The sequence below is a fragment of the Antechinus flavipes genome, chromosome 6 (assembly GCF_016432865.1).
Source record: "Antechinus flavipes isolate AdamAnt ecotype Samford, QLD, Australia chromosome 6, AdamAnt_v2, whole genome shotgun sequence".
In the NCBI taxonomy this organism is placed as follows: Eukaryota; Metazoa; Chordata; class Mammalia; order Dasyuromorphia; family Dasyuridae; genus Antechinus; species Antechinus flavipes.
Window position 1 is genome coordinate 238,715,104 of NC_067403.1, and position 26,589 is coordinate 238,741,692.

Below are 26,589 nucleotides of genomic sequence, written 5' to 3' on the forward strand. Positions count from 1 at the left end.
TCAATGGACAGACTATTTTTAGTGTTCCCTAGCTCACCTAGGACAGCTGGGTGGTACAGTGGACCAGAGATACATGAGTTCAAATCCAGCCTCAGATACTTAGTAGCTGTGTGACTCTGGGCAAGTCACTTAACCCTGATTGCCTAATTTCCTCATCTGTAAAATGAGCTGGAGAAAGAAAGGCAAACGGCTCTAGTATCTTTGCAAAGAAAATTTCAAATGGGATCAGACACTACTTTAACCACTCAACAATAATATCTATAACTGTATTACTGTCTACATCTGTATCTATCATCTGTCTATATCCATCCTTATATATTTATCTATGTTTATGTATATATCTCTATGTCTCTATGCATATGTCTATACATTATCCATATCCATATCTATCTCCATATCTATTTCCATATCTATATCTAACTAGTTTGTTCTATAGAGATAGAGATATACACATATATATACAAAATTTTGTCCTATATGTATGTATATATAAAATAGGTGCATCTATATATGTGTCATAATATATATGTATATATTTATTGAATTGATTAGAATTATTTTAGCACATAAGACATCAGAGATGGAAAGAACTCTAGGACAAAAAAAACCAAAGTAATATTACAGTTGGAAGGGACCTTAGGGATCTTCTAGCATAGTCCTCTTCATTTTAAAATTGAGGAAACTGAGGATGTTGGTTAGTTTTCCCAGGTTCATATGACTAATGAGTGTCCAAGCTGTGATTTGAACCCAGTTCTCTTTCCACTACTACTCACTGCCTTTTAGGCCTCCAGAATCCCCCAGCAGTGGTAACTGGATACCATCCTCTGTATCCCTCTGAACCAATGTATATAGCTCATGTGTCTCCCCTGTCTTGAACATGGCCCTTTCCATTTAAAGGCCCATTTGCTTTCTGTTTAGCTCTTCATTTGCTTCTGCCCAAGGGGTTTCTTGTCTTTCAGAAGGCAGAACCAACCGCTGCCATTGCCTTTTTTGCATATGGCGCTTGTACTAATCATCGGGGGATGGCTTCCTAGGGGACCATCGAATGGCTATAAACTCTTCTCCCACCTGTCAGTGCTGCAGCAGCCTAGTCCAGCCCAGCCCATTTGCCTTTGGGTCGATCTGGGATCTCACTGAGGGGGGTCTTCCCTTTGATGGAGAGGAACGCATCTCTTCCTCATCTTCTCATCCCGTTTCTCCATGCCCGTAGATGGCAAGTTTGGAAATGTAAGGACCCAGTAACAGAATGTTAGCTCATCGAGGTCTTAGCTTAAAGGAACCATGCTGGGACTGTGGAAACATTTACCTGAAGATTACACTAGATCCGTCTTCTCTCACAGTGGCAATGCTTTGGATTCTGTGCCATGTTACCGACACCTTCGCCAACCGTCTCTACCAGGTTTGTCTGATTGCTTGGGAATCCCGCCTTGCCCATGCAGAGACCACAGCTGGCTGCCCAGAGACTTCATCTCTAGTGATCCGCCCTCTTCCCCATATTAGCTTTCCTTAATTCTTCCCTCTCCAAAGCCCAGGGGTCTCCCCTAGCCGTTTCACACCTGATCCATGCTTAATGTTCAGACATCAGCGACGTGACCCTTCCTACAGAGCTAAGGGCAGTTCTGACCCAGTTGTCCTTCCTCATGTCACTCAGATGTGACTAAATGGGAATTAGGGCTCGCACTGTATTCTGGCACTCCTCGCTGCTTGGTAATAACTTAATCTCCTCTTGTGTGACAGTGGGACGGGATCATTCTTCCCAAGACACAAAGCAGCTTGAGACCCACAAGGGCAAAAGCTCAGGAAAACCATCAAAGGAAAGTCATTTGGTTCCCAACAAGGCTCCAGAGAGTCCTGCCCGGAATCCCTGTGGGTTCTTCCCTCCATTTCCCAGCCTCCCACTTCCCTGTCATGGCTCTAATACAGGACACTTCAGGCTCCGAGGTCTCACGGGCACAGCTGCCATTAATACTCATCCTGTGTCCTTCCTGGGCTTATAAAACCTTCTCAGTTCCAAGTGACAGAACATACTTGGGGAGCAGGTGAATCAGACACCTGAGGCGTGCCCGCGGGAGGCGAGGGGAAAGCTCAGGGGGAAATGAAACATTTGCCCAGGGCAGCGAAGCGAGAACCTGGAGGGGGAACAGATTCCTTCGTCTGCCCGGGAGGACTTTATCCTTCAGAATGGGGACCAGATACATTCAGGGATGTTCCCCCGATGAAGTCACTGAATTCAGCTCTAGTGGGGATGGTTCTGGCTGGTCCTCTTGTCCAGTGTTATAATAGAGACAAGATAGCGAGGTGGAACACCGGGACTGGAGTCAGGAAGAGCTGAATTCAAATTCAGTGTCAGACACAAGTTTGGTGACTGGGCATGTCACTTAACTCTGTGTGCCTCAGTTTCTCATGTGTAAAATGTATCGGAGAAGGAAATGGCAAAGTACTTTTTGCCAAGAAAACCCCAAATGGAGTATCGAAGAATTGGAAATGATTGAAATGACTGAATACATGGCCCAGTAGAGATAGATGCTTGGGTCTGAAAACAGGTCCAAATTTTAAAAACCTTGCATTTTACAAGTGAATTCTTCAAACTTATACCAGTATGCTCTTTCTATAGAATGCTCAGTTTTATATTATATTATTTATACACACACACACACACACACACATACACACACACACACACAGATATATATATATATATACCAACCATTTAATCAATATATATTGATTAAATGCCCACCAAGTTCCATACATAATGCTAGGAACTGGGAGTACATATTCAAAAATAAAAAGAGGTAGTTTGGCAAATAGACTCAGGAAGTCTCGCATTCAGGATTTTGAGTGAAGACCTGAATTCAAATCCAGGCTCAGAAACTTATTAGCTGTGTGGCTCTGGGAAGTCACTTCACCTAATTTGCCTCAGTTTCCTCATCTGTAAAATGAGCTGGAGAAGGAAATGGCCAACCACCCCTCTAGTATCTCTGCCAAGAAAATCCCAAAGTCAGACACTGATGAAAAGTGACTGAACAATAATAATAAAGACCTGGGGACCCTCCTTAAATGGAAGTTCTGGGAAGAGACATCTAGTCAGAGGGAGAGACCACAGGGTGGAATGTCCTTCCAATGGTTAGAGGAGTTTTGGGGATAAAGAGGTTTCTGGGACATGGGAGGGAAAATGCTGAGTGCAGCCCAGAGGGGACTGAGAATCATAATAATAGTAACTGACATTTATATAGTGTTTTATGGTCTAAAAAGCTCTTTACAAATTACACATTTAAAGAGAGTCTACTCTCTATAAATAATTGACCGGGAAGCATGGAGATAAACATTCATTTGAAGGACCTGAGTTCAGATTCTTATGGTGACCTCAAAAAGTCATCCCGCTCCAAGTAGTTTCTTTGTCCGTAATACGAAGGTCTAGGTGACTTCTAAGGTTTCCTCCATTTCTAAATCTGTGATCCTGGGGAAGCTAAGTGGCTGGATGGATAGCAGCCATGGAGTCGGGAGGATCTGAATTCAAATGTGACCTTGGAACTTCCTAACTGTGTGACTCTGGGCAAATCATTTAATCCTGATTGCTGCCCAAAAAATCAGTCAATCTGTGATTCTATGATGGAGCTTAAGGGTTTCTATAACCTAATAGAGCTAATCTAGTACTCGATCTCACTGAACTAAACTGGGCTAGACAATAGACACGGAGCCCATCCATCTTTTAGTTCCTCACTAGACCCACAGCCAAGGCCTTTCCAGCTTGGAAATATCTGTTATAGTTTGTGGTCTGTCGACAGAGCTCCCACAATTCCCATGAAACATTAGAGAAGGGATGTCCTAGAACCATGGACTTAGAAATGCAAGAGACTTTAGTGCCCATCTAATGCGATGTAAGAAAGAACTGAGATCCTAAAAAGGAAAATGCCTGACCCAGGGTCTCACAGCTAGTATCAGAATCAGGATTTGAAGCCAGGACCGCTGCCTCCAGAATTAGACTTCTTTTCACTGGAATATTGATTAAAATCAGGGTAACCAGGTAGCCGACTTTAAATTTCACCTTCTAAATCCGCAATGATTACAAATCAAGGCTTGAGTTATCGTTTGGTTCATAGTCTAGACTTAAGAAAGTAATGGAGAAAATGTCAATAAACTTAAAAGCATGTCTGTCCTACATTTTTCTCTGGAAGAACTGGTTGTAAACATTTACCAGTATTTCGCCTATTAAATTTCATGCTCTCCTCCAAAGTGGAAAGAAAAAATCCAAAGCTACATAAATCATCTGAGCGCTCATTGTGTGCCCTAGGCTAAGACTATGGGGAGGGGATGTAAAAACAAAAAACCATTCTGTGGTTCCTTGCTCTCATGGAGCTTACACTCTTAGGAAAGAAGTCTAAATCCCATGGAATAATAGGATACTCTCTACATCTGGCCCCAGTCACACGAGGCAGACTCCAGTTGCTGTCAGCTGAGAGTTGGGAGAAGGGAGACATCCCTGTAAATAGGGGTCTTTGGCTGGCTCCGGTGGTTTCTGCATGCATTTTCTCTTCAGGAATTGGATTGCAGCAGAATCCGTTCACAGAGAATGGGAGCAGAGAGAGTGTTTCGGTTTCCCGGCAGCGTGGATCGCAGCCCTTTTTGGAGGCTGGACTGGCTCTGACAGACTTGTGTTTACTTTGCTTAGGTCTGTCAACCTGAGAAGGAGGTAAAGGAGTGGGGGAGGATGGGAGTGGGAGACACACACAGCTTGGGTTCTGAGCTCTGCGTTCTTGCCATAGCTGAGTTGGAGCCGCCGATGCTGGTTTTTGGTCTTTTATTTGTCAACTTTTTTCGGTTTTATAACTGGGGTGATAGAGACCCTCTCACTGTTGCCTTTGGGTTTATGGACAGGGTAATGAAAAAACATCATGGGAACCTGTAGGTTAGAACCAAAGGATCCTCAGAGATCATTCGTTCATTTGAAAGCTTCCAAGAAATGTTTATTAAATGTCGATGGTATTTGGACTCCAGTGGGGTTGGGTAGGAGGAGAGATAGGTTTGCTGAGCAGTATACTTTAGACTCGGAGTCAGGTTTCTTTTAACCTGGTTTTACCACTTGTCTTCCACTTCATCTTCCTCAGTTTCCTTCCTTGTAAAGTGAAAATAGTCATAACAACTGAACTCATTGGATTATTGTGATGCTATATAAAATTATATAATTATATTGTAATATATTTATTAACTGTAATTATAAAATGTACATAATCAAATATAATTATACAATATAGTATAAATATAATTAAATATAAAATATAAAATAATTATTGTCTTAAGAAGCAGCAAAGCTTAAAGAAGAGAGAGCTAACTTCAAAGACAGGAGGATTTCTGCCTTTGACACATATTGGTTGTGTGGCTCTGGGCAAATTGTTTAACCCCTTGATGTTTTGGCCACTCTCTAAGACTATTTCTAAAATGCTGATCAGCATTGAATATTATTATTATTATTATTTCCACCTTTGCCTTAATGAAATTTGTGATGGAGGAGGGTGGGGGGGGATGAGGAAATTGAGTTCCAAACCCACTAAGGGTCACAGAAATAGCAAGTATCATACCCAAGTCTTCTGGGCCAAATCTAGTGCCCTTTGAAGTCTCCTGGGTTCACTGCTTCCCCACTTAAGCCTCTGCAGGAATGTGAATTCTCCTCTAATCTTTATTTTCTTTTGTCTCTTTCTCTGGTCATTTTTCCCTGCAGAGCTTATCTTGGAGCCAGAGATAAAGAAAGGATCAGGGATCTTTGGAGGAGGAGTTGAGAATCCAGAATCCTAGGAGCCACGTCTAGCAGAAGCGTTCCTGGAGCTGAATAAGGTTGGTTGGAGACAAGTTTATTTGGTTGAATCTCATTTCTTGTCTGGAGGCCACGAGGGAGAGACGGCAGTCTCTGATGTGACCTCCCTGTGACCGTGACATGGGCTTCCCCAAAATAGGTTGAGGAACCTATTTGATTCCTTGGTCCTTTGTTGGGATGGGGACCCAGTTGGAGGAAGTTCACTCTTCTGAGAACTGGACCTCTCAATGGATCTTACAGTATGTGATGGATTAGTTTTAGGACTCTCAAAAAGACTGACTCCTCGCAGGGAGTCATTTCCAGAGAACAAAGACTCAGGGGACAGCTGGGGAAGGTGGGGGATGATATTTTTTTATTTTCTATTAGAAAATAGTAAATATAGTAAATATTATATTTAATAAATAATATATATTTATAGTTAATATATATTATATACATAGTAAACAATAGATTGATGTACTTTGAGTCAGAGTAACCTGGATTTAGATCCTCCCCTTCCCCCTTAGTAGTGACTTTGGCAAAACCCTTAACCACTGTGAACTTCTTTTTCCTCATTATCAAAATGGGCATATGATAATCCTTGCAGAACCTCCCTCAAATGAAGTTATGACTGGGAAGGACTAAGTGCCAATTTTTAAATGCCCTAGAAAGGCCACTTGTTATTCTGAGTGGGAGGATATTCTCTCCTCTGAGCTCCCATCAGGGAGGATGAGGGAGTTTGGTTCACCCCAGATGTGACTCGTGTGATGCGTACTTTTCCCTCTTCCTCCCGACCTTGGTGACTGAACCCCCCGCTCGTAGTTTTGGTCTGTGGGCCCATCCTGGCAGCACGCAGGGAGCCCCTCGCTGTTAGTGATTCTGTAATACCGCAAGTCGCTCTGGATTGGCAGGAGTTTCCTGTGCTCTTGACATCTCAGACTCGACAAAAAAAATTAATAATAAATCAGAAATGTGTCAGACATATTTTACCAGGGAAAAATGGCTTGCACACAGATAAGCGAATACCCAAAACAGAGACTAAATACGGAGGAATAGAGGATAGGAACTTGTGGGCTTGAGGGCATTAATGACTGGAAAGGATCAGAAAAGGCCTTGTGTAGAGATGACAGAAAAGGCTTTGCAGTGGATATAGCATTGGACATGGAGACGGGAAGACCCGACTTCAAATCCAGCCTCAGATCCTGGTCACATCACTTAACGCTGTTTGCCTCAGTTTCCTTATTGCAAAATGGGTCTCATGGCTGTTGTTCCCCAGGATTGTAGGATCCCAGAATTAAAGCTGTATCTCAGGGGTCAACCATCCAACCTCCTCATTAGAGATGAGAAACTGTGATTTGATGTCCAGAAAGCCCAACCTGAGGAGTGATTGCTGACTGACAGTTGTTTTAGTCTGCCAGAACTTATAGAACTATCTCCAGCTGTGATTTCCTTTCCTCCATCACCATCTCACCAGGTGCCTTAGTTTTCCACATCATATCTTATGTCCTTCCCCCTTCCAAATTTGGAACCATCAATTCTGTCATTATTCTTTAAAATAGAGGGTTTCAACTTTTTATTTTTTTTTAATTTTAATTTTTTTTTTTTTTTTGCTGAGGCAGTTGGGGTTACAGTGACTTGCCCAGGGTCCCACAGCTAGGAAGTGTTAAGTGTCTGAGACCAAATTTGAACTCAGGTCCTCCTAACTTCAGGGCTGGTGCTCTATCCACTGTGCCACCTAGCTACCCCAGGTTTCAACTTCTCAAAATATTATTTATTTCTTTTTAAATTTTGAGTTCCAAAATCCTCTCTCTTTCCCAGCTCCTGAGAAGGATTCTCAACCTTTTTGTGTGTCATGGACCCCATTTGCAGTCAAGGCTAAAGAGGGAGCCCCTCTCAGAATAATGTCTTAAAATATTCATAACTAATAATAATGACAGTGATAATAATTATAGTAAAAAACTCTTGTTTACCTAGGACTTCAAAGTTTGTGAAGCACTTTATAGATATTAGCTAATTTTAATTCTCAAAATGACCTTATGGGATACATTAGCCCTGTTTTATAGATGAGGAAACTGAGGCACAGAAAAGCAAAATGACTTGCCTAGAACCACTAAACTAATAAACATCTATGTCAGCATTAGGACTCAGGTCCCTCTGATTCCAAATCTAATGCTCTGTCCACTGTATCATTTAGAACCCTCCATGGACTTAGGAAGGAAACCAATGACATGTTAAAATACAATTACCACAATATATATTTAAAAAATCATGGATCCCAGATTAAGAAGCCCTGCTTAAAGGGTGGGTCAGTCCATTCTCTAGCCTGTAACTTGCCAGACTAAAACACCCTCCCTGCCCCGTTTTATTTATTGTCTCCCTCGAGGGAAGGGTTAGTGGTCGATTTTAAATTTTTAGCCGCAGTGCTTAGTGCACATAATAAGCATATTTTTTATTAATCCATTTATTCACTTACTCATTCCTTTACTCTATTAATTTATTCATTCATTGTTGGTTGTGGTTAATTTATTTATTTTGACCATTCATTTATTCATAGAGAGAAGGGGCTAGCTTAAAGTCACAGATGTATTAAGTGTCAGAAGTGAGGTGCAAACCCAGGCCAGCCCATCTGACTCCGAGATCTGTGTTCTCCCTAATAAGAGGCAGAAAATAAAGCAACATCTCGCCATCTCCCGTGAGCGGGTGCCCTGCAGCTGTGGCCGGGTCAATGGAAGCTGTGCTCCGCCGATCGGCGCGCTCATCTCCAAGCTCTCGGGTGTGCCTCTGGGCTCCGGTCAGTGATTTGGGGGCCCAGTGGAAGGCGGCCGGGAGCACGGGGAGACATGCTGGGCGTGCACAGGACACCTGCTGTTTCCCACAGTGCTCTCTCGGCCTCAGATAAGGCTGACGGGGCCAGAGCAGACAAGAGACGGGCGGGGGTGTGCAGGGCCCTGCTCTGCTTCTGCCCCAAGATAACTGTCTGCATCCCGCGTTGAATGCAAGGGTTTCCAGTCCTGGAGTCACAATCCCCCTTTATAGCATTTGCCCTTAACCCTTGGGAAGCAGCCAAGGTGTCCCGGCGTGGAGATGCCCTAATCTGGGAAAGGAGCTCAAGTGAGCCAGGAGAGCTTCCCTTTGCCAGAAGGTTTGTTCTGGTCTCCTTCCCCATGTCCCCCTCCCCGCTCCGACATGATCAAAATATTGTATATTGTATGTGGACGTGTTTTCTAATGGTCTCATCCATTCAAGCAGAAACTCTCTGAAGGCAGGGGACACGTATCCTCAGCACTTTACCCATAATGCTGGTACATAGTAAGTGCTTAATAAATGCTTGATTGACTGACGCTACCTTTCTTCAAGGGATCTTTCTCCAGAACTTATGCTGAAAGGCAAAGTGTCTTAGAGGAAAAAAAAAAAACTCTTGAAATGAAGAAAATCAGAAGGAATAAGAGTATTCGGCTGTTTGTTTAGGAAGAGGTTCCTTGAAGCTTGCAGAGAAATTGAGTACTCTGCAATAATCCCCAAATTGTTAAATACTCCAAATTTATACAAGAAAACATGGTCAGAGTGTTTAGGAATGTGTATGTGTGTATTGCTTCTGAAGATAGTGACAGGTACTCAGGCTGGTACTTTTATTCTTCCTCCCCCATCCACCACTACCACCTTTCACTTCCTTTTTGAGTGCTGTCTTCCTCCTGTTGAAAGGTTAGTTCCTTGAGGACAAAGACTAGCTTGTAATCTTTTTTGTTTGGTTTGTTTTTGCCCAGTGCTTGGCACAGTGTCTGACACATAGTAATAGGTCCTTTCTTCCTCCCTCTTTCCATTCTTTCTGCCTTTCCTCTCTCCTTTCCTTTCTACCCCACTCCCTTCTCTTCCTTCCCTTTTTCTCCCTTCTTCCCTTCCTCCCTTGCTCCCTTCCTCCTTTCTTCTCTTCCTCTCTTCCTTCCTTCCTTCTTCCTTCCTTCCTTCCTTCCTTCCTTCCTTCCTTCCTTCCTTCCTTCCTTCCTTCCTTCCTTCCTCCTTCCTTCCTTCCTTCCTTTCTTCCTTCCTTCCTTCCTTCCTTCCTTCTTTTCTTTCTTTCTTCCTTCCTTCTTTCCTTCTCTTCTTTTCTTCCTCTATCCCTTCCTTACTTCATGATGTCTTTCTTGATCTTCCTATTCACTGGTACTTTTTCACTCTCAAAATTCCTTTCATCTTTCTTTTTTTTTTTAATTTAACAAAAAATATTTTCCCCTTCACCTCTCATTCCTTCTCTTCATTGGAAAGAAAAAAAAAACCCTTGTAACAAATATGCATATTCAAGTAAAAGAAACTGCTCCTTCACTGGCCATGTCAAAAAATATATGTCTCATTTACCATCTTAAGTTGGGGGGATTGGGGAGGGAACATCCTTCCTCATTGGTACTCTGGGATCATTACATTGATCAATTAAATCTCTCAAAGTTTTTTGTACAATGTTGATGTGATAATATAAATTGTTCTCCCGGCTTTTTTTTTTAACTTGATTCTATATCAGTTCATATAAATCTTCCTGATTTTCTCCAAACCAATCCTTTCATCCTTTCTTAGGTATTCCATTATATTCATGTTTCATATCTTGTTCACCCATCCCTGTAGTAGATGGGAAAGTCTTTAGTTTCCAGCTCTTTGCCATGACAACAAAGAGCTGTTGTGAATGTCCCTTTTCTCTTTTCTTTGATCTCTTTGGGGAATAGGCCAGTAGTTCTCTCCCTTGAAGATATTTTGTATCTGCTTCCTTTTATACATACTATTTTTCACCTCATTATTGTAAACCTCTCGAGGGCAGGGCCTAATCTTTTTATTTTTGTACATCTCCTCCTCTTCCCTTCTCAGTGCCTAATACAATGCCTGGTAATTAACCATCACTCCAAAAATACATATTTATTAAATGGTGTTTTCTTCCACATGTCTCAACTCTTTCCAGAAGCACTTCTGCGTTCCGTTTAGCCCACCTTTGTCTTTTTTGTTCCCGTGCTTCTTTGGAGATCAAAACAAAGAGTGCATTTTTGAAACCATTCAGGTAACCCAAGCCCCGCAGTGCCCAAGTCTGATTATTTCCCTGAAAAGTAGTTTAAAGACAGTTGGGAAGTTAAGCTGCCTATTTTTTTTTTTATCATCTTCCTCCAGCCTTTAGCTGCTGGCAGAGTATTTGCCTATCTCATTCCTATTGAGATCTGACAGTTCCAAGACTGGCTTTGGGAGGCAGCAGAGGAGGACAGACAGATAAAGCAGGGAGTCCTGTCCTGCAGGGAGTCTGAGAGCTATTAATATTCACAGACGAGGTGCTGGCTGATCCAGCTGAAGGGAGGAGAATGGGGCTGAGGGAAAGGACAGTATGAGACCCCATCACTGTCCAATCCTCCCAGTTATAGCCGGATCCCATTGTACCTTTGTGGAAAGCAGCAACCGAGGGTAGGACTTTAGAGCTAGTTATCTTTCCAAGCTAGTAGAATTTAAACATTAGAGTCACAAAATATCTGGGCTGAAAGAGACCACAGAACATAGAATGTTAGAGCCATAAGAGTCCTTAGAATGTCTAGTATTGCTGCTGGAAGAGACCCTAAAGTGTAAAAGATGAGAGCTAGAAAAGACCTTAGAACACATAATGTCAGAGCTGGAAGAGACCTTTAAAACATAGAAAGGGGAGTATTGGAACCAAAAGGGATCTTAGAGATAGAAAATGGAATTTTGGAACCAGAAGGGACCTTAGAATTTAGAACTTGGAATCTTAGAGCTGGATGTGGAAACATAAAGTTCTAGGTCTAAAAGGGACTTTAAAACCTAGAACAGAATATGAGAATTGGAAGGGACCCTAGAATTTAAACATGAAATTTTAGTTAGAAAAGATTTGTGAATATAAAATTCTAGAGTGAGAAAACCTTACAATCCAGAACATAATATGAGAATTGGAAGAGACCTTAAAATTTAAATATGGAATTTTAGAGTTGGAAAAAATTTGAGAACATAAAATCCTACAGTGAGAAAACCTTACAATCTGGAACAGAATATGAGAATCGGAACCAAAGAGAACCTTAATTTCCTCATCCATAAAGTAAGAGGACTGAACTTGATAACCTTAGGATCCCATGATCCTAAGAATCTAAAATTCAGTAATCTCACTTACAGATGAGCATGTGGTTCTAAGACTCTGGGACATCGAGCCACGAATGGGACAAGTACATAGATAGCAGAGTTCTGGGTAGAAAGGTGAGAAAGAACTTTTAGTCAGGAAATGGAATAGATGGAACCCAGACCCTGATAACTGAGAGATATCAGGCCAGACTCAAAGAAGCTAGCCCATATGACCCAAGAATCCAGGGATAGTTTCTTTTTAGTGTTGACATTTTAAATTCTAAAGTCCCTTCCAATTCTCATGTTCTGTTCTAGGTTGTAAGGTTTTCTCACTATAGAATTTTATGTCCTCAAGTCTTTTCCAACTCTAAAATTCCATGTTTAAATTCCGAGGTCCCTTCCAATTTTTATATTATATGTTAAGTTTTAAGGTCCCTTCCAGATCTAGAATTTTATGTTTCCAGGTCCAGCTCTAACATTCCAAGTTCTAAGTTCTAAGTTCTCCCTGCCTCCGCTAACACAAGTCTGTGATAGCAAAACTGCATCACAAATAGTCCAGGAAACAATTGCTCCTAAAGGCACCCTATACTTGTGTATCTCCTTCCACGACTCCCCACTGCCTCTCCAGATACGTTGTTCAAAGGTCAGCGGTCCTGATGAATCTCCTAACCATAGCACTACGTAGTCCTGGAACCCTCCTTGGAGAACAGGGAAAGACAGAACCGACGTCCTGTCTCATGCTTGCTCTTGGTACAATGTCACAAAGCCAATCAGGGAGTATGAGGTTTAAAGATTTTTTTTTTAAATAAGGCACCTGTTATGCTGCTCCATAATTCAGCCAAATCTCCTGCCTGACTCACCCTGGTCTGGGCCCCTGGCTCATTTGTAAGTCCTACCATCATCCTAATCCTCTTTATTGCCCTTTCCTGAACATTTTCCATCCTAGCTATCTTTTTTTTTCCTCCTCTAACTTAGGCTTTAAATTTGTACAAGATGCCGTTAAGAATAAATCACTCTGAGAGCTCAGTCCCACAGCCAGATTCCAGCTGTACATGATAAGAATGTGAGCGGATGGGATTTTTCCCCCCTAGAAATGCTCCATCCGTCTTTCATTATTTGGTGAGAAAGTAGAAGCCAATACCCTTCTGTGTCCTTGAAATAAAAAGTTTCTCCTCCGCGAGCATCAATCATCAGGCTCTGTCATGGGAGAATGGTAATGATAAATAATAATACCCTAGGTCTGAAGCTGAAGGTCATCTGCTCCAGACTCCTTATTTTACAGATGAGCCAAATGAGTCTGGAGCACTTGGTCAGTAGAGTTGACCAAAGTCACAGAGGTTATAAATTTCAAAGCAAGGATTCACACCGTAATCCTCTTACCTCCAAATCTACCATTCTTCCCATTGTATCATGCTGCCTCCTTGAAAGGAGGTATTCTTTGTAGTTACGTCGGTTTAATTACAGTTGTTCGTTCTGTTTCCTACCTCTATGCCTTTGCCTGGGCTGTCCCTCATGCCTGATACACCTACCCTTTATACTTCTCTTAGAATTTCTGCTTTCTTCAAGGTTCAGCTTATGTGTCACCTCATATGGAAAGTTTTACCATTTCCATTAGCTTCTGGTTTTCTCCTAGTCCTCCTCAATTTGTCACATACATACATACATATACATGAATATATTTACATACAAATATCTCTCTCTCTCTCTCTCTCTCTCTCTCTCTCTCTATATATATATATATATATATATGTATATATATATATATATATATATATATATATATATATTTGTAATTGTTGGTTCTTCTCAATAGGATATAAGCTCCTATTTTTTGCCACTGTGTCCTTGGACTCCAGTGCAGTATGTGGCAAATATTACAGTAGATGCTCTTTAGACTGGGTTGGCTATATGTTCCCAGCTTATGACTTGTATTTATACTATCGAGAGAACATTTGACTGTCTAGGCTAATCTAGAGCCACATTGCTAGATTAGATCATTTGTCAACTGTCAAATAGCATTTGTGATAAAGCTGATCTTTTTATCTTTATCAACCAGTCAATAACAAACATTAAGTATTTATTGTGAACCGGGTATTGTGCTGGGCACCAGGGATACAAAGAAAGACAGAAAAAAAAAAACCAGACCTCAATGAGTGTACATTTTAATGGGGGAGCCGTGACATAGAAATATATATTTCTAGATATAAAATAAATCTATTTATTTACAAATAGGAATAAAATAAGATACATTCAGTGAAGAAGAAGGGAGTCTGAAAGGTGAAGGCATTATAATGCAACCAGGGAGCCTGGGGAAGGCTTCCTGCCAAGGGTGGGATTTGAGCTGAGCTTTGAAGGAAGCCGGGGAAACTGAGGCAGTGTGGATAGAGCAGAGTGTTGCAAGCTGGAATATGTCCCACACAAAGGATGAGCTAGCTGCTTTTGGATCCAATGGGGGACGATGTTAAGGGCTGCAAGTCTGAAGGTGGAGGAGCTGGATTTGAACTCTAGACAAGTCACTTCTTTCTGATTTCTGTTTCTTCAAGTGCAAAATGAAAGGGTTGGATTATGTGGCATCCAAGATCTAAATGACCTTCGACCACTAGTATGTGATTCTATAATACAGAGTCACCCCAAGGGAAAAAAGAAGGAAGGAAGGATTTAAGTGCTTACTGGGAATTGTCATAAGCATTTTACACTTGATCTTCATGACACCCCAAGAAGGAAGGTGCTATTATTATCCCCATTTTGCATCTGAGCAAACTGAGGCAGACAAGTTAATTGACTTGTCCAGGACCACACAGCTAGGAAGCGTCTCAGGTTAGATTTAATAGGTCTTCCTGATTCCAGGTCCAGAGCTCTATCCGTGATACCACATTGCCAGCACTCTAGTGCCTCCGAGGAGACTGCTGTGTCTCTTGCCCTCAGTGACTTCGAGATAAGGCTCCTTCCTGCCTTGTGACCCTCTATCTCACTTCAGCTCCATCATGATCTCTGCGTTCCCCACTCCCGTCTTCCTTCCCTCCCTCCCTTCTTTGCTCTCTCCCTTCCTTTCAGTGATGGAGTGTCTGGGGCTGCCGCCACCATTCTAATTAAAAATCTCATAAATAGCCTGAGATAAGGATCCTAAGGTTTTGTTTTTTACTTCTACAGAGACTCCCTGGAGATTCTTTTAGGTAGGAAATGGAGCTCGCAAAGCTGAGATTTTCCCCCAGACTTCAAACGCGGGCCGCCGGGGGGCTTCTGAGGAATGCCACATCTGTTTAAGCTAAACTTTGAAAAACCAAGCAGTTAGGCTGGGGGGATGGGAGGGAATAGGAACAGAGCCTAGACCTTTCTACTTCTCTTCTTTCTCTTTGGACCCAAGACCAGCATCCTCAAGTCCTCCCAGAGGCAGGCTCCGAGTGGCTCCCATCTTGGGAGACCCCGGTATCAGCCACAAGCCCTGGATTGAAACAATCAGAGGGACAGGCTAAGTATCATTCCTTTAATTGACTCGGACACGATCTAATACTTTTGGCCTTTAAACTATCAAATGAAAAAACCTTCCCATAACCCCTGATGTCTTGTGTGAGTGACTCCAGGATGTCAGGCAGTTGAGCTGGAACTAGGGAACTAGGGAACTCTGGGCTGCTCGGTGAAGCTTTCTCTTGGGGCCAGGTTTGGTTCCCCTCCACTACTCACAAGTTTTTTAAGTTGCTCTCCTAGGAGCTGGATCACAGATCTAAGAACCTTAGAGGCCATCTGCCTTCCTGTGTAAGAGGTTCTTGGGACAGATAAAGCATCAGCAATTGCTTGTGACTCCATATTCTTTTTATGATATATGACAGCTTCTTGGACATCTTTATGTATCCCTGGATGCTCTGCATGTCCACTCCCACCCTTGCCATCAATTCTGATTTGAACGCTGTCCCCGGCTCTTTTAAAGTAAATTTTAGTGCTATCATTTATCTTTACAACCCCTAAATTTTCAGATGAATCCCTTCCCTTCTCTTATCCAGAGAACCATCCCTTGGGGAGGGAGGGAGAGGCAGACAGACAGTACTCACAACAATCCACACCCATATCCTCCATTTTGGCAAAGGTTCATTGTCTCATCTCATTTCTTGGACTAAATTTGATCATTAATGTTTAGCACAGTGCTCGGTATATAGAGGCACTCAATTATATTTATTAGCAATTACACAGCATTCAGGTTTCCTCTGCCCTTTTTTCTCTCAAATTATATTGTAATTATTATACATAATATTTTCCAGATACTGCTTACTGTATTGCATCAATTCACGTAATTCTTCCCATGCTTCTCTGGATACGTCATATTCGTTGTTTCTTGTGGCCCAGGAAAGTTCCGTGATATTCGCCTACAGCAGTTTGTTTAGTCCTTCTCTAATTGATGTCCTGCCCCCAAAGTCCTAATCCTGTGTCTCACTACTGTTTCCTTGGTTTTGGTAGAGCTCAAATGAACGTTTGTTTTGACTGGTCCTGCTGGGGGTGAATGAGGTGCGAACCAGACTTCCCTTTCAAGCCTACTGAGACGACATCTCCACAGCGGGCCCTTCTGCAGCTTGGGAAGGATGAAAATCAGATTTGTTCCCCAATTAGTCCAATGCAATGTGTTTAGAGAGGGTATGGAGGGAGGTGGGGGAGAAAAAGGAAGAGGCAGACAGATGGACAGATACAGAGAGACAGAAAGGTCCCTTCCAACTACAAACTTCTGAGGTTCTGTATGAATGTCGTAGGATGAAAGGTTCAGAGGTTAGAAATCCATCTGGTCTGATATCCTTAATTTCCAGAAGAGGAAACAGACCCAGAAAGGTTGGGTCCCTCGTTAATAAGCCACCAAACAGGATGAGGCCCCCAGGTCTGACTCAGTAGCCAGGGGACTTTCCCTTAGGTTATGTCCTATTCCTAAGGTAGGGACTGAATTTAGTGCAAGCCGCAGCTGAGAAAGAATTCTTTCCATGGCAGTGCTCCAATCTGTCTTTTATTGCCGCACATTATTAAAATTCCAACATTTGCCTGTTAATTGTTTTTCTACCATGGGGTCGTAGCTCTAGACCTGGAAGGGGCTTAGAAACCATGTGATCCAATCCATCATTTCATGATGAGGAAACTGAGTCCAGGAAGGTCAAACTGCTCAGGTAGGACGTCACAACTAATGGGTATCAAGGCAAGATCTTAGGGAACTCAGAGGTCATCCAGTCCAAGCCCTCATTTTACAGATGAGGAAATCGAGGGAAGTTAAATGGTATATGGTAGAAAATGTCTGGGTCTTCTGACTTCAGGACCAGAACTACTACTACTATTATTATTTCTCCATGAAAAAGAACCCACCCAAGGGATGGAGGGCTTCTTTTGGCTCTTCTGATATTTAGAGGACAATAGTGCAATAATCCTAGACAAGGATCCCTTCCCCTTTATATAGGTCCTGGTTTCCTTATCTGTAAAATGAAGGCTTTGGACAAATAATTTTTGCCACAAACAATAGGAGTTATGGTAATAACAATAATGTCATACAAGTGAGTGAAAGTGATATCATTTTGGTTCTCTTCGGGAACGAAGGATGACAATCGACTGATGGAGCCAGGACTCAAACAGGGGTCCGCTGGGAATGATTGCTCCCTAGGGGATGACCCTCTCTCCTTCAGTGACATTCCCTGTTATGTTACAGACTGTGAAAGTTTTGTCTTTATGGGGCGGCCCACAATGGTCAGAACTGTGGGAAACTTCATGCCGTATATGATCCCTCCCCAAGGAGCTCAACCTCCAGAAGCTTCAGGTCTTTCTTTCTGTGGCTAACTCTTCCATCTTCCGCACTTTCTGCCTCAGTGGGGCCCTCGCCCTCTTGAGAATGCTGGCCTTGGAAGGCTCTCATGCTTTCCTTTCCATCCTCTTGTCGCATCCCCAAGCAGAGGTCATCCTCCAGGCTGATCACGTTTCCAAGGAGGCATTTGTTTTTCCACTCAGAGACGCAGGCTTATCTTTGGGTGACCTCTGGACCCTCTCTGATGGAAGGGACAAACAGAGGGAGGTTCCAGCGGACTTTGGGCTGATGGACAAACAAGCTGCATGGGGATCTATGTAACTTTCTCTTCTACGGCCATTTCCTTTAGACCTTTTCTGAGATCAGGCAGCTTCTCATTGGGCCACCGATAGAGTCATCATCTAGGAACCCTCAGCTCCTCTCTCTTATAGTTGGTCAGTGGGATCTCTTGATTTTGGTATAAATTTATCCATCCGTTTTTCACCCCAGGCCATTCCTGACCTGTCCTGGTAGATAGCGAGGGGCATGGTGGACTGTGAACCAGGAAGACCCTAATTCAAATTCTGCCTCAAATGTTGAGTAGCTGGGCAATTCACTTAACATGTCTGTCTCAGTTTCCTCATCTGGATAATGGGCACTAATAATAAACACCTACCTCTTGGGCGAGATTATATTTGTAAAGCAAACTTTAAAGCATTATATGTTAGCTGTCATTGTTACTATTAAATTGCTATAACTACTACTACTATTATTATTCCTACATAAAAAGGATCCATCCACTAAGATGGAGGGCTTCTTCTGGATCATCTGATATTTAGAGGATATCAGTGTAAAACCCTTAAGCTGGCCATCTCTTTTCTTCTGTTCCTTAGCAGCCATACCCATCTTTTCTAATGTTTTTTCTCACCACCTTTCCTCCAAGATATCATTGGTAATGTGCTCCAATTAATTTATGCCCATCATGTGTCTATATCTCTTTGGATAATCAGACTCCTCCCATTTTAAGATCATTTACAAACAAATTTAATAGGTGATGAATATTAAAAAATGTGGCAATATAGAAGGTGCAACGGATTGGATGGCAGAGCATCTGGGTACAGATCCAGGGTCTGCCACTTATTACTGATGGAATCTTGAGAGCTCCATCTCTTCTCCAGCCCTCAATTCCTGTCCTGTAAAGGAAGGGGGAGATGGATGAGTTGGTCACTCACTTCAACTCTATGTCTGTGATCCTTTGTTAACCTCAGTTCTATAAAATGGGACCAGGTGATTTTAGGATCCCTCCCAATTCTAAATCAATGACTTTCTCCACTCCTTAGTTTATCTTTAGGGATTCTTCCAGATCTCTCTCGCTCTCGCTCTCAGTTGCTCAATCGTCCAAGAACCAACCTAGCTAATTATAAGAAAGCTTATTATCCCCACGTTGGAAGCAGGTGATGACTTCAGTTTGGCCACAGCTCTGTCTATAACTCGGTTGGAGTTCCATTGTGACCTCCTCAGGTAGAGGGGGTGAGCCCTACCCTGGTGAATGAAATCCCACATCTCTGCAAAATTAAAATACGACTAAGCAGGCGCCTGCCCTAATATTCTGGGAGAGAAGTGCTTAGCCCAGGAGAAAGAAATCCCTTCAGCAGCTTGTTTGTTTATGCATTTAGCCTTAATGGGAAAAGGAAGGGAAAATTGCATGGTGTGTGTGAATATTTACAGGCAAATTACTATAGTGAGGAAGTGAATTCATTCTCTATCTTCCCCTATTAATATATCACACTGAATGTTTATCTGATGTCTGTCTTCAGGGGAGCTCCCACTACTTTACTGATTCTTTTTGTCTTCGTGTCTCGTCCAGGAGGGAGGGAGGCGAGCCTAAGCTCTTTCACTTAGGGAGCTGAAGGCGATATTCCTGGGTAGGGCATGAAGACCTTAGAAAGGTAAAGTTACTTGTCCAAAATCACACCATAAGTCAGGAGTCCAGTGCCCGAGGTCAGCTCAAGCCCATATTTGGAAAGATCTGAAAGAGGCTTTGAAGGTCATGGAAGAGATGATACATACAGCACCATGGAAAGAGTTGACTCGGGAGTTTAGGGTTTGAATCCCAGCTTTGTTATGTGTGAACTATGTATAAACCAAGCCTCAGTTTCCTTATCTGTAAAGTAAAGGGATTGGATTAGATTCTTAGGCCTTTTCAAACCCTAAATCTGTGTTCCTATGAACCCCTGCATTGTGCAAATAAGGAAACTGAGACCAAACATTTCATACAGTCATACAGCAATTCCACTGGAAAGTCTAGGTGGTAATTTTTAAATAAATGACTGTTCATAGAAGCATCCCTCCTTTTTTTGAGAGAGATTTTCACATACCGCACTCCCACTTTCCAAAACCCCAAACCCAAAATAATGGGAAGAGGGGACTTGTTTTTTAAACTCTAAGGTTCATGAAGTCCTAAAGAAAAATATCCACTTTATCTAAGACTTAAAAGTGCTTGGTCCTTCTCCCTACCAATATTATTTTGAATTTAGTTCATACATGTTTTAATATTCTTAAAAGTTTAGGGGCAACTAGATGGTGCAGTGGATGGAGAGCTGGGCCAGGCGTCTGGAAGACTCGAATAAAGAACCCAACCTCAGATCCTTGTTAATTGTGTGACTCTGGGCAAGTCACTTACCCCTTCAGGTTCCTCCTCTACAAGATGAGAAGGGTTGACATAGATAACTTCCATAGGTCCTTTCTAGCTCTAAGTGCCTGAGTTTATGAATAATCCTACATGGAGAGCAGGCAGATACTCAGCAGGTAACTTACCCAGGCAAAAAAAGATTATCAGATTGTCTCATTCGAACCCAGGTCCAAGGCTTTTTGTGAAGCCACATGGGTCAGCAGCTCTGCAACAAGGATTTCTCTCTCCTAGAACATGGCAGGAGATGCTGCTGCTACAGGTTGAGCCCAATGGAGTTTCTAAGGAGCAAATGGTGTGGATAGATTGGACTTGACATGGCTGGCCCGTCAGGGAAGTACTGAGGGTAGGGAGACTTACAAGTGGCTTTCGCGGGTCCTGGGTTCTGTTGCCAAGCTACGTAACCTTTGGGACCTGTCAGATTTTATTGGGACCTGTCAGATTTTATCAGGACCTGAGACTGTAGCGTGATTGGGTCAGAGCAGCCGACCCGCCTGACTGCTAGAGAATGAGAGTTCTAACACCACGTTGAAAGGACTGGATAAAAGCAGTAACACTCGCCGGCCGTCCCAGCCACGAGCAATTGTGCTTCTGGCAGTCCGGGCCTTTGAAAGCCCTGAGAGCTTTGACAACAAATTGACCTCTGAATAGTTCCTGAGGTAGAGAGAATGACTCTATTTGAGCTTTCAGTTAGCTTTTAGAGTGGATTTAGAGTTTTCTGTTTTCCCTCTCTCAGATACACTCATGTCACTTGGGAATTTTAAATAACCTTGGAAATGTTAAGGAACATGATACGTTACTATCATCATCATCATCATTATTGATAAACTATTACTATTCCACTTCATTCATACATTCGTAGTCAATAAACCTTTGTTAAACATTTATTTTGTGCTAGGCACTGGCCTGAGCTGGTGAGATGAAGACAAAAATAAAGTAGAACCTGTCCTGGCCTGGTTCCTATTCCACATTATTTCATCCATTCCATCCATCCTATTCTAGTCTATTCTATCCTCTGATTCCATCCCACCTCACTCCATCTTATCCCATCCCATTCCATTCCATCTCATCCCAATTCATTCCCTTTTATCCCTTCCCCTCCCATCCCATTCTCTGGTCCCATCTCATGTAGACCCAGATTAGATGTTTTAAAATCACTTAGATCAAATTTCCCTTTTTAAAGGAGGATATTATATCCCAGAGAAGGGAAACGAGTTGCCTCGCATTTTATGGGGAGCATGTATATATGGATAGAACCATTCATTGCTCCCTGAATGCCCGTTTATATCTTTTTTCTTGTGTATAACTTGCCTGTCCCCAGACCATTCCCATTCGGGTAGGATTTTATATATTCTCCACAAGAAAATCCGGGACTTTATACCTAGTTGTGCTAGTCATTAGCTATACATAATTTTGGGCAAGTCACTCGGACACAATTTCTTTATCAAATTAAAGAGTCGGACTAGATCATATCTGAGGTCCCTTTTAACTCTGACATTTTATATTCCTTGAAAAAAATTGGTATTTTCCATGGTAACTTTGTTATAACTCTCCTTTATTCCTATCCCTCAAGCATTCCTCATTTTTTTAGATTTTAAAAATAGTCATTTACTTATCACTAAGGCAAAATCAATAATAAAAATCATAGAAGCTCATACATTGAGTTAAATGTTTTTTTTAATAAGAAATGAAAAAATAGAAATCCTAATCACACCAGAAGAAATAAAAAGTTAACAGAATGTAGTAAGCTCAGATATACAAGTATTCCTTATAAGAAAAAAGAAAGAGGAGAGAGAAAAAACCAGTTTAGCAAAATTAGCCCTCACTTTATCCCAGTCTGAAGGTATATGTTATATTCCTTACCCATCATCCTCCACTTCTGCAAACAGGTGAAGATACATTTTAAAATCTTTTCTGGGGACCAAGCTTAACCTTTATACAATGTTCCCTTTTTTGGTTAGTGTTGTTCTTGCAGTTACATTGCTGGTCCTGTTTTCTTCACTTTGTATCAGTCCTTATAATTCCCCCTGATTCTCGGAATCCTTCCTAGTTATTATTTCTCACAGCGCAGGGACATTCCTTTACATACAAGTACCACAGCCTACCGAGTCATATCCTTTGATTAATGAATAGCCCCTTTGTTATCAGATCATTGCTTCTGCAAAAAGTGCAACTGCATCTATGCTAATGCATGGGGAGTCAGCCTTCTTCTTAGTCAAATGAGATCCTATTTTTAAAGAGCTTAGCCAGCTCCTGGCACATAGTAGGACTTCATAAATGCCTAACATGGGGACCTAGGGGTCACATTTTAGTCACCTTAAAATGCAATTCTCAATTGTTTTCTGGGATGGTTGGGCTGCACAGCCCCTCCTACAGTACAAACAGTATGGGAGTAATGGGATTCACTGCAGCCTGTCCCCACTATCTAACATTGCTTACCCCCATCTCTGAATGTTTCCATACAAGAAACCCATGGGGACTAATACCACTTCTTCCACTCATTAGCCAGGATGAGTTGGGGAAAATAATTCCCCTCTCTAGTCATCCCGCCCTAACCAAATAAAAGAGCTCACCTAAATTGACAATGATATAGTAGGAAAATATTCTAAATATGGGATCACAGGCCCTCTTATCTTCTCGGGTCCTGTTTCCTTTTCTATAAGATGGAGGGGTTCGGACTAGAGGTTTTCTCAGGGCTCTCCCAGCTCTATATCGATGAACCAATCTCCAAATTCCCTTTAACTCTACATTCTACGTTCTAAGGGGCCTTCCCATTTTGACATTCTTTGGTTCTGAGAGTCTAACTTGGAACTTTCCCTTTGGATCTCAAAGCCCTGACCTTTTGATGGTGTCCAAGCCTCTAAGGGGCCAAATGATGGCCTTCTGGGTCAGTTTGAAGTAGGAAGAAAGCCTGGCTATCCCTCAGCATTCAGGCTTATGGAAAGAGTGTGTCAGGTGCTTGCTAATTATTTTGACATTCTAAAACCCCAATGAGCAGCATTGATAATATTTTTAACTTGCATATGCTCATAAAACAATAGCTGATGTTTTTATGGGGCTCTTTATTCATTCATTCATTTATTTATTTATTTATCCTTCACTATTTATTTATTTAATCAAGTAGATTTATTTATTATTATATTATTATATTTTATCATATACAACATATGTTATATATTATATTATATAAATATTATTATTTAATTATTTATTTATTAGTTTATAGAGCTCTTTCCTGTGAGATAGATATATTATTCCCCGAGATATTTATTTACAGGTATATATTATTTACAGATAAGGGGCCCACAGAGCCCTGTAAAATAATGGGATTTTAATTCGGATGTAAAGGAAGCCAGGGAGGGTAGTGGTCAGAACAGAGCAGGAAGAACACTCCGGTTCTGAGGAACAACCAGGGATGTCACAGCCATATACTCAGCTGAGCTAGAATTGGGCCTAGAGATGGAGGTTCTTACTCATAGAACAGCCAGGAGGCCAGTATCACTGATCCACGAGTACATAAGTAAGGGGGAAGAAGCCTGGGGACGGTTACCAAGGGCTGAGGATTCAGCCTTCCTCCAAAGGCAATCTTTCTTACAATGTTTATTTGCAAACTGAGCAGCTGATGGCTGTCTATAACTGGTCGGTCCTTTTCTGTCCCTTTAAGAGATCAGAAGGAAGGGAAACATATTTATCAAATATAATCATTTTTTTCTCCTAGAAGTTTCCCTGGAGGCCGAGAGACTAAAGCCCTCATCCTAGCTCAGTTGAGTATATGGCTGTAGGCAAGTCCTTTCCCTACTCTGTGAGAATAAGATAATGATGCTAATGCACTGTTTTAATGTCCACTATTACCTGAGAGACGTCTCCAATGTAGATTTATTTCATGACTGTTTTTCTCTTTTTCTTTATCCCTGGAGCACAATTCAACTTCCAGCCAGCCCTGCTCAGAGCCGGCTCCCATTTCAGGCAGCCAAGTTCTGACTTGTGGGACTTAGAAGGAGTCAAGAAAAATTCTTTGTACATGTGCATGTGTATTCTATTGGTGAGCATTCGTGCTTCTGAAAGTTTTGATCTCAACACCAGTTTGATTTTTAAAAATTACTGAGAAAAAGGGGCAGCTGGGTGGTACAGTGGGTAGAGCTTCAGCCCTAAAGTCAGGAGGACCTGAGTTCAAATCCAGGCTCAGACACTTAACACTTCCTAGCTGTGGGACCCTGGGCAAGTCACTTAACCCCAATTGCCTCAGCAAAAAAAAAAAAAAATACTGAGAACTTCAAAGACTTTTTTTGGCATGGTACATTGATCAATATTTACCATATTACAAATTAAGATGAGTACATTTAAAATATTTATTAATTCATTACAATAATAATAAATCCATGACTTGTTAATATAAATAAACATTTTAAAATAAGAATTTTTCTAAACAAAAAATGAAAATGGCATTTTTAGCATAATTTTTGAAAATCTTTTTAAATGACTGAAATCAGCTAGATTCACATATCTGCTTCTGTATTCAGTCTGTTGTTGCAATATATGTATATACATATATATGTATATATAAATAATATGTGTGTATATTTATATCACATGCACATATACACACATGTATATTTGCACACACAGTTTATATTTCATTATGCATACATATATGTGAGTGTGTATATACATGTATGTATACATATACAGACACACAATATATATCTATATATACATACATATATATGTGTGTGTATATATATATATGTGTGTGTGTGTGTGTGTGTGTGTGTGTGTGTTGACAAATGTGAAGAAAATCTGACCCCACACAAATACATAGTTGGAAAAGGAAAGAGTATTTAATAAAGAGATATCTTGGTATTGCACAGAATGTTAGAGCTGGGAAGGGATCTTAGAACATAGAATGTCAGAGCATTTATTAAGATCTGACTATTTACCAGACACTGTGCTAAGTTTTGAGAATTAAAATACAAGCAAAAAACCTCAATTTCTGCCCTCAAGAAGATTGTATTCTAGTTGTTGTTGTTGATGTCTGTCCTAAGTTCTCAGCAAGGAGCATGACATCAGGGAGGCGATGCTGAGACAAGCAAGTGAGTCGGATTTAGGTGAGGGAGGGCCGGGCAAAGTCCCCAGTCCCCCTTTCTCCTCCAGAGCCATCTGGCCCAGTGGCAGGATATATATCAGGATGCCTGAAGGTGGTCCTGGATGCAGTGGGAAACCTTGGTCTTTTGGGGGGAAAGAGCAAAAAGGGATCTGAAGGGAGGATGGGGAGGAGAAATGGAGGCAAGGTAGAGAAGTAATCTGGAGGGCCATCGGCTGTGTACCAGATATTGTGCTAAACAATTGACATGAGAGACTCTTATTTTAAAATGCTTAGAAAAATGCTCTTATTTTAAAATATTTGTTTATATGAACAAATCGTGGATTTATTATTATTTTAATGAATTAATAAATATTTTAAATATTCCTATCTTAATTTTTAATACTGCAAATATTGATAAATGTAACATGCCAAAAAAAAAGGTCTTTGAAGCTCTCAGTAATTTTTAAAAGTGCAAACTGGTATTGAGACCAAAGCTTTCAGAAGCACGAATGCTCACCGATAGAATACCAGGTCTGGACACAGCATATGCACCCTTCAGCATCTGTAACCAAAAGGCCTATTTCATCATCTGTCTCCTGGAACTAATAAGAGCAGTATCATTTCAGAGATGAGTCAATCCCAAAGGAAAGTTCGTAGCTGAAGGTAAGATGGAAGCGGAACCATAATTGGAAGGAGGCAAGATAGACAGCCATGTAGAACACAGCTTCCAGGGGCCACCATGAGCAATAGTTCTTTCAAGTCCCATTTTTATAAACGCACATATTTTCAACATCTGGAATCCCTTCTCCTCGTGGCTCATGGGGATTGATTTTGTGACAAGTCAAGTTGCACATATTGCAGTCGATGGGCCAGACCTCTGGGTATGGTAACAGAGAAAGGGAGTGATTTTCAAAACTTTTCCTAGATTGCACAGAGCTCTGCGGGTGGGAGGTGGAGAACAGAGATGGGAACATGGGATAAAAGAGTTGCAAAGAGAACTAAATGAACTTATATGTCATTTAATACAATCCTTTTAGTTTCCCTGTGCAAATCTTGTATACTCTGCTATTGGTAATCTTTCTCGATTAAAATCCAAGGATACTGGAATAGTTGAGTATCTTGAAATTGGCAGAGAGCTAGCTTATATCTAAATTCATCAATATTACCAACTTACTGTCCCCTCAGGCTTTCAAGAC

General features: G+C 41.5%; 1 protein-coding gene across 1 annotated transcript in view; it reads left to right on the forward strand.

The window, feature by feature from the left end:
• TSPAN18 (tetraspanin 18) overlaps positions 1-26,589 on the forward strand; it is a 231,159-nt gene that overhangs the window by 44,748 nt on the left and 159,822 nt on the right. Inside the window, exon 2 of the mRNA XM_051966195.1 lies at positions 5,720-5,832. The gene's annotated coding sequence lies outside the window, so the exon portion shown is untranslated. The remainder of the gene's footprint in view (positions 1-5,719; positions 5,833-26,589) is intronic.